This window comes from Lepidochelys kempii, chromosome 2 (assembly GCF_965140265.1).
Source record: "Lepidochelys kempii isolate rLepKem1 chromosome 2, rLepKem1.hap2, whole genome shotgun sequence".
NCBI lineage: Eukaryota > Metazoa > Chordata > Testudines > Cheloniidae > Lepidochelys > Lepidochelys kempii.
The window spans coordinates 242,298,908-242,315,273 of NC_133257.1; the positions used below are offsets into that span (position 1 = coordinate 242,298,908).

General features: G+C 44.1%; 1 protein-coding gene across 14 annotated transcripts in view; it reads right to left on the reverse strand.

Annotated features, from left to right (window-relative positions):
• Nucleotides 1-16,366, reverse strand: part of PARD3 (par-3 family cell polarity regulator) — a 650,009-nt gene that overhangs the window by 339,384 nt on the left and 294,259 nt on the right. The window lies entirely within an intron of this gene.

Genomic DNA, 16,366 nt, shown 5'->3' on the forward strand with positions numbered 1-16,366 from the left:
ACTAAAAATGGACTCAGTCAGAAAATTAACTTAAGCATCAAGAAATTAAAGCATGAATTGAACCAGACCCAGATATCCTTGTAACAAAATTCCTGTCTGAATTCAAATAAAATTTTCTACTACACTAATTTACCCAGGCATAGATCAGTCAAAAGTGGCAAAAAAATGACTCAGGTTTTTCAAAGTGGCATATTGAGGACTATGCTGGCAAAAATAGATGGTTAGGATTCTCTCTCTCTTTTTTAAATCAGAAAGTCTGTTAGTTTACTTGTAGAACTCTGCTGAAGACAAGTTTATTTAGCAGTGCTATAGAAGGCAGCAAGGAGTGTGTAATGAATGGAATTCTTTCTGTGGATTTTCTCATTTTATTTCCCTCTTTCAGTGAAATGGTCAGTGCAATTACTGTGAGCCAAGAAAATCAACTGTAATCATTTTAGGTGGTGGAAAAGTACAACAAAATCACAATCTGGATGAGGAAATAAAAGAAATATGATTTGACATGAAGAAAAACCACAATTGGCCCATGTGTCATTGATTAGTCCTTGTCATATAACAGACCTTCAGCTAGTCTGAATAAACAGACATCCCTGCCTCTTATGTAAGCGACGCATTTTGTTTTTATTCTTCATATATAATTCTATTATGATTGATCTATATTTACACGGTTTTCAACACAGCCTTTTAAACAAGAGTTTTATCTATTCTACACAAAACTCCTTCCCCATTTAGTCTCCATTAATCATGTACAAAAAGTAAAAGCTCTTTGTGAGAACAAAAGAAAAAAAACCCAACAGCACTATCATGGCCTGTATTCCAACTTCAGCTGAGCACCAAAGCCTAGACTCTGAATTTAACTAGATGTTATTCAAGACCATCGCTTTTGCTTACAATTAAATTTTCATAGTAATGTCTCAATCCACTAAATCAGGAACGCTATGTGACAGCACCAGATATAACCTAACATCTGTGGGTTTGCATGGAGTATGCGCCAAGATATTTGTGTTTTGACACTGCACTAGCAAATAGCTGAGTGTTCTGTCAAAATTTGGGCATTAATGTTTGCCTTGTAGAAAAAGGTGTGATCATTCCCCTCTATTCAGCACTGGTGAGGCCTCATCTGGAGTACTGTGTCCAGTTTTGGGCCCCACTCTACAAGAAGGATGTGGAAAAATTGGAAAGAGTCCAGCGGAAAGCAACAAAAATGATTAGGGGGCTGGAGCACATGACTTATGAGGAGAGACTGAGGGAACTGGGATTATTTAGTCTGCAGAAGAGAAGAATGGGGTGGGGATTTGATAGCTGTTTTCAACTACCTGAAAAGGGGTCCAAAGAGGATGGATTTAGACTGTTTTCCGTGGTACCAGATGACAGAACAAGGAGTAATGGTCTCAAGTTGCAGTGGGGGAGGTTTAGGTTGGATATTAGGAAAAACTTTTTCACTGGGAGGGTGGTGAAGCACTGGAATGGGTTACCAAGTGGAATGGGTTACCTAGGGAGGTGGTGGAATCTCCTTCCTTAGAGGTTTTTAAGGCCCAGCTTGACAAAGCCATGGCTGAGATGATTTAGTTGGGGTTTGGTCCTGTTTTGAGCAGGGGGTTGGACTAGATGACCTCCTGAGGTCCCTTCCAACCCTGATATTCTATGAGAGACATAGGCATATGTACATATGGGGTATGTGTGTTCATCCTTTTCTGCTAAAAGTAAGCATCAAACACTAATACTCCGGACCATTTGAAAGTAAGCTGCTTCTCCCACAAGAAGTTAAGTTCCTCTATACAAGGTTATTTTTCCCAACACAGTCCCACAGCTGATACCAGCATTTAGCTGCACTGGTGGAAGCAAAAATAGAAAGCTAAAAAATGGAACTCTGGTGTACCTAGTCCACATGGCTGCAATTACCAATAGAGCTGAGAATGTGATACCAACAATGGAACATTTTAAGAAAACAACTTAGTATAGACAAACCATAGACATTTTTTCTAAAATATCCCACTATCCATTGCTACCACTGGCTGTTCTTCATTGGTGGTTGCAACAGTGAACACTAGTGTAGACAAGGCTGGCCATTGGCATTTTTACTAAAGTCTGACGTAGTCCTGCTCTGAGCAAGGTTATAGAAGAGTACTTATGCTGCTGGTGGCCAACGGGTGTCCTATCTACAGCAATATTTCCACCACTACTCCCACTATCAGAGCTAAAGAAATAGCAGGAAATATTAGGGAGAAGAGCAGAACTACGGTAGATGCAGTTTGCACATTCGGAGCCACTGAAAAAATAAATTAAAATAATTGTTCTAAACTAAGATAAAATATGCAAACACATAATCAGGGAACCTTTTTAAAAATTATCACCCATTCATTTTAAAACAAAACAAAAAAGCATTAGCACGCCAGTTTCCTTAGACATGTAAAAATGGTGCATGTCACTTTAACTGCAATATCACATAAAAACAAGATTTTTAACAAGGTAGCCACCAGGGTCACACAGAAAACTCATTTCTTCTGGAGCTGCAGCTAAGAGTCCTCACGAGACTGCTACTGACATGGATCATCGCTTATAATTAAATGTTCTAATTTTTAAGAAGAATTTCCCCAAACAGCTTTAAGGGACTGCCGACATGTACGGTTCTATAATATTTGTAATGGGAACTGATCAGTATAATGCTAGAGTTGTTAGGTCACAGCATTACAGCAACACTTAACAGTAGCATTTTACTGCATTTCAAATTAAAATGCATATGCCAGCAACTTAAGGGGTTTACTTTACTATGGATTCCCTGCTGAATTTTTTCTGAGCTGGAAAAAAAACTGTACAGTGATTTTGCTGTATTTTCAATTTCAGACTATTTACAACTGACAATGAGCTTGTCATTAGAGAGACGCTCTAGAAATTGTTGATAAGATGATGCATTAGCATGACCTCTGTATAGCAATGCTTTAATTACTAGCTGTCAGTGCATCAACCAGTTGGTGGTTTAAACCTATAGTTGTAAAATTGTTCAACTTACTAAGTCACCCTATCCCAACAACAGAAATCCTGAACCCTGCAATATGAAATTTCCATGCCTGTTACTTCAGTTGCTACTGGGCCACTCTCAAAATATGAACTGCCAAGTGTTTCTTGCTTCCCATATGTCTGATGTAAAATTGATATGACAGGAGCATGCTTTCAATTTTTACTGTTACTGTGGGATAGGAATATAACAACAATGAAATGGATCAAAATAATCTCAGATGAAATTCTCTCTAAAGATTCCTTGTCCCCAAGTTGCACACACTTACTGATGTTCCCACCATAACCATTTCTGCAACAAGCCATCCACTCTCATCTACTGACCCTCCTGCAAGGGACTTTGTTTCAGTCAATGACTTATTTTGCTTAAACTTCTGTTATGCACTCTTGTTACTGCATTGTTGGACATTTCTGGAACGGTGACTTTTATTCCTCTACCCTGGTTGCTCAGAAAATAGTTACAGCAACATCATATGGCTTGTTGCACATGCAGGAGCTTTGAATTTAAAGAAGAGCAATGCTTCTCATTTGGAGCTAAGCAATACTGCAATAAAGCGTACACAGATACTCAAAGTGGAACTTTGAAAAATGTACTTCATATTGCTCATCTGCAGCACTACAGGCATCCATCTGTAAAACTGACAGTTTATAAAAAGAAAATTATGTCTGCCATTTTAGATCAGGGATACAAGGGTGGAACGCGTTGAGAGGAGGAAATACTGAATTCAAACTGGGAAAACTTATACTTTTGCCAACTAGATTGCTGGCACAAAACACCATAATTTGAATTCCAAGTAACAGCAGCAAAATGTGATCTGTGGCATAGGTGAAGATGAGGTAACAGGAAGCTGGCATGCTATTCACTGATGATATGGTGTAATCTGAGCACAATCCACGAAAAACCACACACATATATCTAGTTACAAAATTATGTTCTGCAATTTTATACTCCCTTTGCCATGAGTGAATCTTAAAGTGCATCATACACATTCAAGAACTGTGCTTCACAATGCCCCTGTGACAATGGGAAAGCTAGGCACAGAGGTATTAATTTATTTGCCCAAGATCATAGAGTGTAACATAACTGAAGACTGGAGCCCAGATATCGATTCCCAGTCTTCTGCTCAAATCGTATCATCTTCCCGCTACTATGAGCATTATGCATTTTAAAATACTAACTACTGTACATTTAATTTTATCATAGATAAAAATAGAGTCTGCCACCCACAAGTGCATTGAGTACCACCTAACTCCCCAAACAGATTCATTGATTTCAATGGGATTACTTGCAGAGTATGACACTACTCAACATAGGGATATAAATACCATTTAAAAAGTTAATCATTTCAATGAAATATTTTTTAATCATTTAAACAGTTAACTGGTTAAAGGGCTGGTCGGCTGGTGCGGCTGGGGCCGCTCCAGCTGGGTGGTGCAGGGCCACTGGAGTCAGCCAGCTGGCCCGGGGATTAACGGTTAAGGCAGGTCAACCGGTAAGACTAATGCTGACCGGTTAATTGGTTAACATTTTACATCCCTAACTCAACATAAGAGCAGCAGAATCAGCCCCATACTGTTGAATTTATCCATGGACAATATACAGAAAACGTATAAACTTCTAGTCCCATGTGAACATTTCTTTACGTTGTCTTCACTCTCTTATATAACAACTTAAATAACAATTATATAGATAGACATAGATATATAGATATAAAATAAATGGGTTAATAGAATAATAATCTATAATTTATATATGTTTGTGACTGGCCACTAACAAATGCCATTATACCACTGATCTGGAATCTTGTAATTTGTTACACCCATTCATTATGAACCACTGGAATACAGAAACATCCCAGATTTGATCTTTCCATCAGAAGTCATCAATTTTCAGCTATGAATAATTCAAGTGTCCTCAAACCACATTAGAGGTAAAAATGGTTTAAAAAACACATTTATTCTATGAAGTGCTCATGTTGAGCATGAGGCCTCCTATTTGGTCAAGTGAAGGTCATCTGAGGCCACCAATCTTACTTACCAGATTTTAAACAGAAAGGTTTCCACGAATACGTTTAATGCAGAGGTTCCCAAACTTGTTCCGTTGCTAGCGCAGGGAAAGCCCCTGGCGGGCCGGGCCGGTTCGTTTACCTGCCGCGTCCACAGGTTCGGCCGATCGCGGCTCTCAGTGGCCACGGTTCGCTGCTCCAGGCCAATGGGAGCTGCTGGAAGCGGCGTGGGCCGAGAGACATACTGGCCGCCGCTTCCAGCAGCTCCCATTGGCCTGGAGCAGCGAACCGCGGCCACTGAGAGCCGCGATCGGCCGAACCTGCAGACGTGGCACATAAACAAACCGGCCCGGCCCGGCCCGCCAGGGGCTTTCCCTGCACGAGCGACGGAACAAGTGTGGGAACCACTGGTGTAACAGCTAGATGATTATAAAAATTACATTAATTCCACATTACACTAGGCCATCTAAGAGAGAGCATAGTAACTCCTGGGCCGTTTTATGTTTACTCCTAGGGAAATTCTGCACATGCGCAGAATTTATGCCCCCCTCCCCGATTTTTCTTCTGCAGAATATAGATTCTGCTGGAAAGGGGCTGCAGTTACACCTTTCACGCACCAGGAACTGCTGTGGTGCCAAAAGAGATGGCAGCCAGTCGGCAGCCAGTGGGGCAGAAGAGGCTGTGTGAGGTGAGGAGGCATGGCACGGACAGAGCAGGGTACACAGGGTCACAGACTGAGGCTCAGAAGAGTTAGTGGAGGGGACAGACTGAAGCATGGGCTCAGGAGCTAGTGGGGTAACAGCACTGAACATGGGGCTGAATAGGAAAGGGGATGCACGGTAGGGTGACCAGACATCCCATTTTTAAAGGAACAGTCCCGTATTTAAGCCCTCCTGCAGGTGTCCCAAATTTTCTGTCTCTCCCACCCCCCAGTCAGTACTGGGGTAACCCACACACCTCCTGGGTGTGTCCCATGTAGTGGCACTGAGACCACTTACAGAAAGAGAGAGATTAATGAGTTTGCTCTACAGCCTTAGCTAAGAGCCATATGGCTTTTAGCTCATGCAGTAGACACTTACGCACTAAGCTTCAGAGGCCCCAGGTTCGATCATGACGACCAGGGTCTGTTGGTGTTACACTGGTGGGACCTGCTGGCCGGATCCCTGCTAGCCAGCCACCCAACGCACCAGAAGTGAGGGGGGGGTCCAGTGGCCGACAATGGAGGTGGGTGTGCAAGACTAGGGGCAGGTGAAGAAGCCCGGCGCGCGGCCAGCCGCTCCCCCCATGAACCATCAGTGCAGACCCCACCGTGTGCCAGCTATCTGCAAGCAGGTCCCTGCCTCCCCACCCCGGGTCCCATTTCCCGCTCCGCACTGTGAGCTGACATGGCTGGTGAATGCAGGCTAAATGCATATCACCTCTGCTGCCCACCCAGCGACTCTTTACATGCTCCCCCTCTCGCTGTCCTCTATCTGCTTTGCCCCTTCTTCAACCCCCAACCCCACTACTCCTCCATATTCCCCAGCCCTCCCGGTGGGGTGCCAACACTGTGCCGAAAACCAGCCTCTAGTCAGAGCACTCAGCTCACAAACAGCCTGGCCGGCTGGCTCCTTTCTTCCTCCACTGCCTCTGGCTGGGCCGGTGCCATAGGAAAGCCCCAAACCCTCCAGCCTGGGGCACTGGTCAGGAGTAGCTGAGCCCTGCATGTACCAAAGCCCCACACAGCGCTGACATGGGGAAGCCTCTCCCACCTCAGCTAAGCTCTAAAGTGGGCGGGGGAAGCGATTTCCAGCCTGTTCATGCCCTGAACCTTCTGGCTCCACAGCAGGGATCAGCTAGCGTGTGCTTGGGGGAGGCTCCCCAACCCCCTAACAATCCCCTCTCCACCCCCCCAACCTATTCCATACTTCTCCCACCCAAATCCAACAGCCCTACTGCTTCTCTCCCAGGCTTCTTCCCTCTCCCTCAGTTCTTCTGTTGTCCCTGAATCCACTAAGCCTGTGCACTGCTTCTGAGGAATGCTGGAAATAAGTTTCTTATTGCAGTTTAAATGAATTACTCAAAGTTCTGTATCAATATGCCTAGTATGGAATTTATTTGTCAAAAAAAAAATAAAATTCCAGAACCTGTATTGTTACTGACATACTTGCTGACTGGTATTTTGAAATAAATTACCAAAATAATTGAAACTAGAGTGATCATATTGTATTTCTTTGACAAATAAAATATGCTGAATTTTAAAATATTGCACGCAGATTTTTTTCATTTTTTGGCACAGAATTCCCCCAGGAGTAGGTGTTGTACTGAGACATGTTTGGTCTTGTATGATTCTAAATCATGTTAACAATAACATTTCTGTATACGGAATGCAACCTCATCTTTCCCAAGGACAAGCAGTAGTATGTTCTTATGATATTAGTATAACCTATTTATTAGTTTTCACAATGTTTGAGGTTTGGTACAATATCTTCATTCCATTTTTACTTGACATCAACCATTCATGAGCAGGTATGAGAACAACTGTTGATCTGAAGCGACCTTCACATCTCCAGAACAAAGCCACTGTACAAAACAAGGCTACTCCACGGGGAATTTTTTTTTTTTTTAAATAAATGGATACTCCCTGATAGGTATCTAGTGGCGTAGTGAGACCATTAAGCAATGGATGACCTTTTGGGTGATCTCTGACAGAGAAGTCAAATTTGAGATGTTTTCTTTAGTCAGCAGTTTTCTCTGAGTTAGTGCGCCAAATTTCAAGATTTTAGTTCAGTGGAAATATGGAAATTAATTGGGTCAGTCAGTGAGTGAGTGACTTGTTACAAGAATCTGTGTATATCAAACGAGACAGACACCATTGCTTAGCGGTCTCCCTTCCCCTCTGGGTAGGTTCAGTTTATTGTATTATTGTACGATGCAGTTTAACAGTCTGTCTAGTTTAAGATTATTTTAGAACATGACCTTGGAAGGTAAAAAAGACCAGACAGATGATGGCCATAAGACATGCTTACCAAGGCAGCAGTTCTAATCACACAATATTTGTGCTGATCTTTGTTTTAGAAGGAAACCGTGTTAAAGAATTTTCATAGCCTAGTGTCTTCTCCCAGAGCATGTGAAGCTGCTAACCTAAAACATGGGTAATTTCCAGTTATTGATAAAGGCTATCTTGGGACACGTCTTTTGCATTCCCTATGAAAGAGACGAGACGAGACGGATGACCCACTCACTACTCATTTTGGTTACTGAAGTCTTTAGAAAATGACTGCCTCTACATTTCCATGAATGGGACTAATCTATTATGCATAAAGAGCAGATCATTAGTTACTAATGCAATGAGAAGACAGCCACATTTAAAAATCATTCCTATATTTAACTTCAATCGCCTTATGGTCATGAATTTCCAAAGTTGTGCAATTCCAATTTTGTATATTCCACGATACCTCTGAGTGACAAGCAAGGCCTGATACCCACACCCACCCCAATTATTTAGGACAGATGCAATGAATGAATGGTTTTGCTGTGCAGCTGGTGTTATATGTAGATATTCAGTGTTGAAGGATATGGATTAAATTCAGAGTAAACTGAAATCTGTTAGGCTGTCAATCAAACTTATGCTGATCTCTCTTGTTTACAAAGGAATATCAAAAATGTCATGATCTTTGCATGTGCACATGCAAAACCAAAAATTATCAAGCATGCTACAGATTGTATTTCTCAGACTCTCAGAGCTGTGAAGAAATTCTCTTTCCCAATTCTCTCTTTACTCATTAATTTCACAGTAAAATCTCAGTAAAGATAGTGCAAAACAAACAAAAGAGCATATGGTGATTGATGTACTGCAATTACAATTCAGAAGTTGGGGCTTATTCCTGCCTGCATATTTCATAAATCAAAAAGCAAGTTAAAACTGTTCTCTCCCAAAGAGATGCATCAAATATTTAAGCAACCTTTCATAAGCAATGGATCTGCATCTGATGCACACATTTAAAAAGCAGTACCTATGTACTCCATCACTAAGCAGTTTCGTATTCATTTAGCCACAAAACTCCTTACAAGTTTGTTTTCATTTTCTACATCCATGCAGTCCCTTTCTCTGAAATGATCCAAAGCCTCTAACTTCTTTTAAACTGAGTAGGATAATGTCAAAATAAGCAAATTTAAGATATTTTGGGGTTCAGTCCTGCATTCTTCTCTCACATGACAGTTCCAGAAGAACTTCAGTGGGAATACTTATGTGAGGCGGAGTTGCAGGATCAGATCCGAGGCTTTTATATTTTCAACACTTCCCCCCATTGCATGGCTCACTCTGACACCATGAGATGGCCATTGCTCATCCTTCCTGCAAGCCCTCTGTAAACAGTTTCTAAAAGTACGTAGCTATGCATACAAAAAAAAAACAGGTTTTCACCAAACAGATTAAGGAAAAAATAGTTGTGCACAACTCTACAGTTTTCACCAGGAATTTGATTTTGTACCTATATTTATCCAGAGGTTTGTGGCTGTTGGACTCAGCCTATATATTACAAAGTGCATTTTATTTTTATTTTAAATCCCTCTTTTCTTCCAAGCATAAAACCGTCTATTTCCTTACCATTTTTCCCTCTTCCAGATTAATTTCTTTTTCGTACAGTTGCTCATGAGTGGTGGACTGCTGGCATTTATTTATTTAGGTGTATTGATGAATCATCTTTTTGGGTAGAAAGAGGAACAACAAATAAATAGAATGGGAATAACAAATTATAGGAAATCACAGGAGGAAACTTTATGGGTGCCAACAGGATTCCAGACTGCGGTGCTGTAGAGGTCTAACTTGAAGATTGTGGGACAGACCCATCAAAATTAGTGCTACTGTTTGAAGAGTAGGGCAGGTGGCACACAGACTCATTTGAGGATGGCCACATTTTCAAAGTGGAAAAACTGGGACACTATCGGTGGGGAGCGGGGTGTAAAAAACCGTGGTTGATAGGCATTAAGAAGTTGTTCATGGGACGATGAGAGAGAAAAGGGGTAACCATTATTCTGTCTCTTCAACCAAACCACACACTTTCCATATTTTCTCTGCAAGCTCAGTAGATATGTTGAGAAGGAGGCTGTTCAAAGACTTGTGCAGAAGCAGGAAAGCCAACATGTGAAACGTGTGCCAAGCTTGAGGAGACATGGTCTCTGTAGTGTTTGTGCACTCAGCCAACCTCTCATTAATTTCACCAGCTCAGCTGACTGATGGCTCTTTCAGGTAGATGTTCGGCCAAACTTTACAAAACACAGAACAGAACTCTGATTTTTGTACGGGAACAGGTCTATAGCATGGCCCTCAAAACAGAGAGAAACTCAATGTTGAGGAGACACATTCATCTTACCTTATCTACAAATGTGTACAGAAAAAAGAAAGACCACTTTTCATGTACCTTAGCATCAGCCTTTCCTAAACCATGAAGGAGAAGACACAAATACATTCTTCGAAAATACACTCATCGTAGGCTCATGATTATTATCCCCAGTTTACTGATTGGGAACTGAGGTAGAGAGGGATTATGTGACTTGCCCAACCTCACAGGGGAAGTATGGGAACTAAATGCAGATTTCAGCCAATGAGTCCAGTACCTTATCCACATCATCTTCATCCTTTTTCCCCACATCTGACTATTAATGTTCCTCTAACTTCTTGGGGATGGAGGGATGAGTGGATGGATTCTCTTTAACAAATATGAAGGGAGATTCCCCCCAGATGAGATTAGGTAAAGGGGGGAAAATAATAAAAACCTTAAAAGCAAACATTTTATTGAAGCGGGGGGGGCGGGGTTGACACTTCTGGTCTTGGTTGGCTTTTGACTTCATCTCAGCAGAACATTGTCTGTCTGTGTGCACAGCACTCAGCAAACAGGATGGCTGAGGAGTAAATGTATAGCACCATCCATTATCTATCTGAGCACTAGGCAGGGATTTTTCATTTCACGTCTCTCATTCCCAACTTGCTGCAGCGATTTCATAAAGGGTTTTACAGGCCCTCACCACAGCAAGAAGTTAAAAACAGGTGAGAAATATGTACTTAGTTTTGTTTTGAAAGCAGGAATGCTGAGGTCACCCACGGAGATTGGGATTTTAATTTTTATTGCTCTAAAACTGCAGCAGCAGCTTTGACAGAAAACTCATGAATCTTACACAGTGCATGAGAGAAAAACCACACAAGTTTACCTTATGATTTTAAGTTCTGTTTGGGTACATTTGATCTAAGCTATTTCACCACCACCTGACAAGGTGACAGCAAAGTGCCCCATCACAAAGCAAAGAAAGAATATATATATTTGATTCTTTAAGTTTTTAACCAGCTACTGTAGGTCCATATGTATTTCATTTTCCAGCAAATCAACAATAACTTATTTCAGCAGCTTTATTAATTTAGCATTTGTAGACATGTTCTTTCTCCGCATCTCAAATGACAAAAGCCCACGGTCTTTAAGAAAAAAAAAAAGCTTAATAAAACTGGATGAACGTATCACAAAAACAGTTTTGTTTGTTGAAATTATCCTGTTCTCAAGTGTACCAAGCTTCTTTCAAATTGGAGCAATTTTCCAAAATTTAAAATATTTCCAAAGAAATTTCACACAAACAATATTCTTCATAATTTGAACATTTTAACGGTCACTTTTGCTCAAAAATCCAGTTTACATTTTGAAGGAAGGGGGTTCTATGTGTAGTCTAATGGTTTAAACACACAGCTAAGGCTGACAACGACCTGAACTCTATTACCACCCGAGCCACTGACTGGCCTTTTGTACTTCTATAGCACAATACAAACTTTATTCAGCTTCTAAACGTTACCTCCATTTTACAGGTGGGAATGTGAGGCTCAGAGGTCCAAGAATCAGGATTAGTATTCAGGTCACAAACTCCCAGTCTGCGGCCTAATCATTCTAGCTACAGTGCCTCCTAGACAATCCACTCACACATTGCAATTCAGTTACCCTAGACGTAAAATGGGGCTAATATCTGCCCTACCTATCTATGGCTATTAATATCTTCAGTCCAATACATTATTTTTAACTCCTTTATAGTAAAAATCTATTTTACAGATGGAAAAATTGAGACTTAAAGAGGTTACATGGCTCAAACTGTAGTGCTGTGGTCTCGCAGATTAAGCACAGGACTGAGTCAATAGACATGGCTTTGAACCTGGGTGTCCTACCACTGACTGCTATGTCACTTAAGGCTTTTTATTTAACTTTCATACCAAGCAGCACTTCTCACATATGGAAATGTTCCATTTGAAAAAACAGAAAAGGAAACTTGAATAGAAAATTTAAGCATTTGCTATACACATACAAAGGAGGGTGTCAACAAGGGCTAGATCTTTCACTGTTTCCCAAAACAGAAAGTTACCATCCCTGAGCTCATTTCTTTGGCTTGCTCCTTTTGGCAAATTCTGTTATGCTGGCCAGCCCCATCAAGAAAAGACAGTTACCTTTTCTGCAACTGGTATTCTTCAAGATGTGTTGCTCATGTCCATTCAATGTAGGTGTGTGTGCTCGCCACATGCACCAGTGCCAGAAGTTTTTCCCTCAGCAGTACCGGTAGGGGGACCGGCTCTGGCTCCCCCTGTGTGGCACACACATGCTGCAATACATAGTGTGCCGCCGTTTTCCCCCACCCTTAGTTCCTTCTTGCTGGTAACTCCAACAGCGGGGAAGGAGTGCACGTTGTGTAATGGACATGAGCAACACATCTTGAAGAACACCAGGTATGGAAAAGGTAACTGTCTTTTCTTCTTTAAATGATTGCTCATGTCCATTCAACTTAGGTGACTCCCAAACAGTACCCCTCGGAGGTGGGTAGGAGTTCACGGACGTGAAGATTGCAACACAGCTCTGCCGAAACAAGCATCATCCCTGGCCTACTGAGTGATGACGTAGTGGGCCATGAACATGCGCACTGAGAACCATGTTGTGGTTCGACAGATGTCCTGGATCCGGAAGTGTGCCAGGAAGGCCACTGAAGATGCCTGGTCCAGTGGGCTCTGACGATCGGTGGCGGAGAGACAACCGCCAAATTGTAGCAGGTCCGAATGCAAGAGGTGATTCAGTTAGAAATCCTCTGTGTGAACACTGGGAGGCCCTTCATCCTATTAGCTGTAGAGATGAAAATCTGAGTCGACTTCTGGAAAGGTTTTGGCTGATCTTGGTAGAAAGCCAGAGCCCTTCTTACATACAAAGCGTGAAGGGACTTCTCTTCACTAGTCTCATGGGACTTAGGGCAGAAGACCGGAAGGAAGATGTTCTGGTTCATGTGGAACGTGGACACCACCTTGGGAAGGAAGGCCAGATGGGGCCGGAGCTGGACCTTGTCCTTATAGAAGACCGTGTACGGTGGTTCTGAGGTCAGGGCTCGCAGCTCAGAGACTCACCTTGCCGATGTAACTGCCAGTAGGAAAGCTACCTTCCATGATAGATGAGATAGGGAGCATGAGGCCAAAGGCTCAAAGGGCAGGCCTGTGACTCTGGACAGAGCCAAGTTGAGATCCCATTGAGGGGCTGGGGATCAGACTTGAGGAAAGTCTCTCTCAAGGCTTCTAAGGAACCTGACCGTCCTGTCCTGCAAGAACACTGTCGCCCCTGGATTGGCAGATGAAAGGCTGAAATGGCTGCAAGATGCACCCTGACAGAGGAGTGAGCCAGGCCCTGGTTCCTTAAATGAAGCAGGTAGTCCAAGATCAACTGCACCAAAGAATGTGAAGGGGAGATGTCCCGTTTGGTTGGTCAGTGGTAGAACCTCGTCCACTTTGCCAAGTAGGTCTGCCTAGTTGAGGGCTTTCTACTCTCGAGAAGGACCTTATGGACCCCTTCCGAACAGGCCCGTTCATCCAGGTTCAGCCACACAACATCCACGCCGTGAGGTGGAAGAACGTGAGGTTGCGGTGCAAGAGTCAGCTATGATCCTGTGACAGCAAGTCCCGTCAGTTAGGCAGGGGCCAGGGAGGGATAGCTGACAAGCTTGATAGCGTCCCGAACCAGTGCTTGCGAGGCCACGCCAGGGTGATCATAATAACCTGTGTCTTGTCCCTCTTGATTTTCGCAAGGACCTTGCTGATGAGTGGAATTGGAGGGAATGCATACATCAGGCTTCCTACCCATGGCAGGATGAAGGTGTCGGAGAGGGAGCCCTTGTCCAGACCCCATCTGGAGCAAAATCTGTGGCACCTCCTGTTCTGCCTGGTGGTGAACAAATCCACTTGGAGAGTTTCCCACCTCCAGAAGATCATGCCGGCTACCTCTGGGTGGAGCACACACTTGTAGTGAGAGGAGAAGTCCCTGCATAGGTGATCTGTTGGCATATTCCTGGCACCCGGAAGGTGACATGCTTCTAGATGGATTCCATGGTCAATGCAGAAGTCCCAGAGATGGAGTGCCTCTTGGCAAAGGGCCAAGGATCCTGCTCCGCCTTGCCTGTTGACATAGAACATCGAGGCTTTGTTGTCCATGAGGACTCTGACCACTCTGCCTGACAGGTGAGGTAGGAAGACCGCGCATGCTCTGCGTACTGCCCTGAGCTCTTTGACATTTATGTGTAGTGTCAATTCCCCTGGGGACCACATACCTTGGGTCTGGAGGGTCCAGAGGTGCACCCCCCAGCCAAGGTCCGAGGCGTCTGAAACCAACTTGACTGAGTGAGGAGTGCTGACGAAGGGAACTCCTTCCAGGACTTTCCTGAGGTCAGTCCACCATTGCAGCGAGGTAAGTGCCATTGTGGGGATGGTGATGACCTTCTCCTAGTGCTCCCTGGACTGGGAGTAGACCTACACCAGCTATTGCTGCAGGGGTTGCATCCGGAGCCTGGCCTGGAGCACCACATACGTACATGCGACCATGTGACCTAGTAGGCAAAGGCAAACCCTGACCATGGTTCAGGAGAAACGCGGAGACTTCTGCGATGAGGTCCGTCAGTGACCTGAATCTCTCCAGTAACAGGAACACCCTGGCGCAGCCTCGACTTGAGCACTGCTCCAATGAACTCTATCTTCTATACCAGAACTAATGTGGATTTTTTGTCGTTCACCAACAGACCCAGGCGACAGAAGGTGGGTAACAGCATCGTGACATCCTTTGGACCTGGCTCTGCCCTTGACTAGCCAGTCGTCAAGCTACGGGTAGATCTGGACACCCCGATGTCTGAGGAAGGCAGCCACCACCGACATGCACTTGGTAAATTCCTGCGGTGCTGTCACTAGGCCAAACAGGAGGACCGCAATCTGACAGTGCTTGGGACTTACTATAAACTGGAGGATGCGTCTGTGTCCCTCGAAGATGGCAATGTGAAAGTACGCATCTTTCAGATCAAGGGCGGCATACCAGTCCACCAGATCCAGGGAGGGGATGATGGAGGCCAGGGAGATCATGCAAAACTTCAGCTTTGCTAGGAAGCAGTGTCCGCTGCATCCTGGAGTATCACACTGGCCATAGTTGTGGCCTCCTCCATAATAGCCCAGAAATCCTCCTAGAAGCCTCAGGAAGGGAGCCCTTGAACTTGGACATGGCTTGCCACATATTAAAATCATAGCATCCCCAGAGGGCCTGATGGTTGGACACCCTCAACTAGAGGCTAGAGGACCAATAAACCTTATGCCCAAACAAGTATAGTCTCTTGGAATCTTTGTTCTTAGGGGTAGCCCCAGGTTGACCTTGTCATGCCCAGTGGTTAACCGATTCTACCTGTAGGGAGTTGGGAGCAGGTTGGGTGTATAGGTACTCGTGGCCTTTGGATGGCACAAAGTACTTGCGCTCAGCCCTCTTGGAGATGGGTGGCAGGGAGGAGAGAGTTTGCCACAGGGCATTAGTGATCATAGAGACCCCATCATGAAGGGACGGAGCCACCCTAGCTGGTGCCATGGAGCAGAGGTTATCGAAGAGAGTCTGAGGGCTCCTCCAGCTCCTCCACCTGAAGACCCAGGTTGGCAGTGACCCTCTTCAGTAGTTCCTGGTGCGCTTTAGCATCGTTAGGAGGAACTGGGGGAGGGAGCCCTGTTACAGCCTCGTCTGGCAATGATGAGGAAGATGCCAGTGCCGTAAGGTCCTCCACAACTACTGGTGGCCTAGAGGCTTGATCCTCTGCTCCCTCTTGGACTTGCAGGGTTCTTGCAGCCAAGGTTTTGTGTGCTGGAGGAGGGCAGGAGAAAGAGGCAGTCTGGGAGGGCTGGCTTAACCCCCATGGGTTCCATGAGTACCACAGCGCTGGCCACTGTGCCTGAGGCCACGGGTCCAGTTTCGGTGCCAACAATGTAGCCGGTACCACCAATATCAGAACTTGTCCTGCCATCAAGGAACCTTGCTCCGAACCAGGGCTGGATCTTGAGCGTTCGCTTC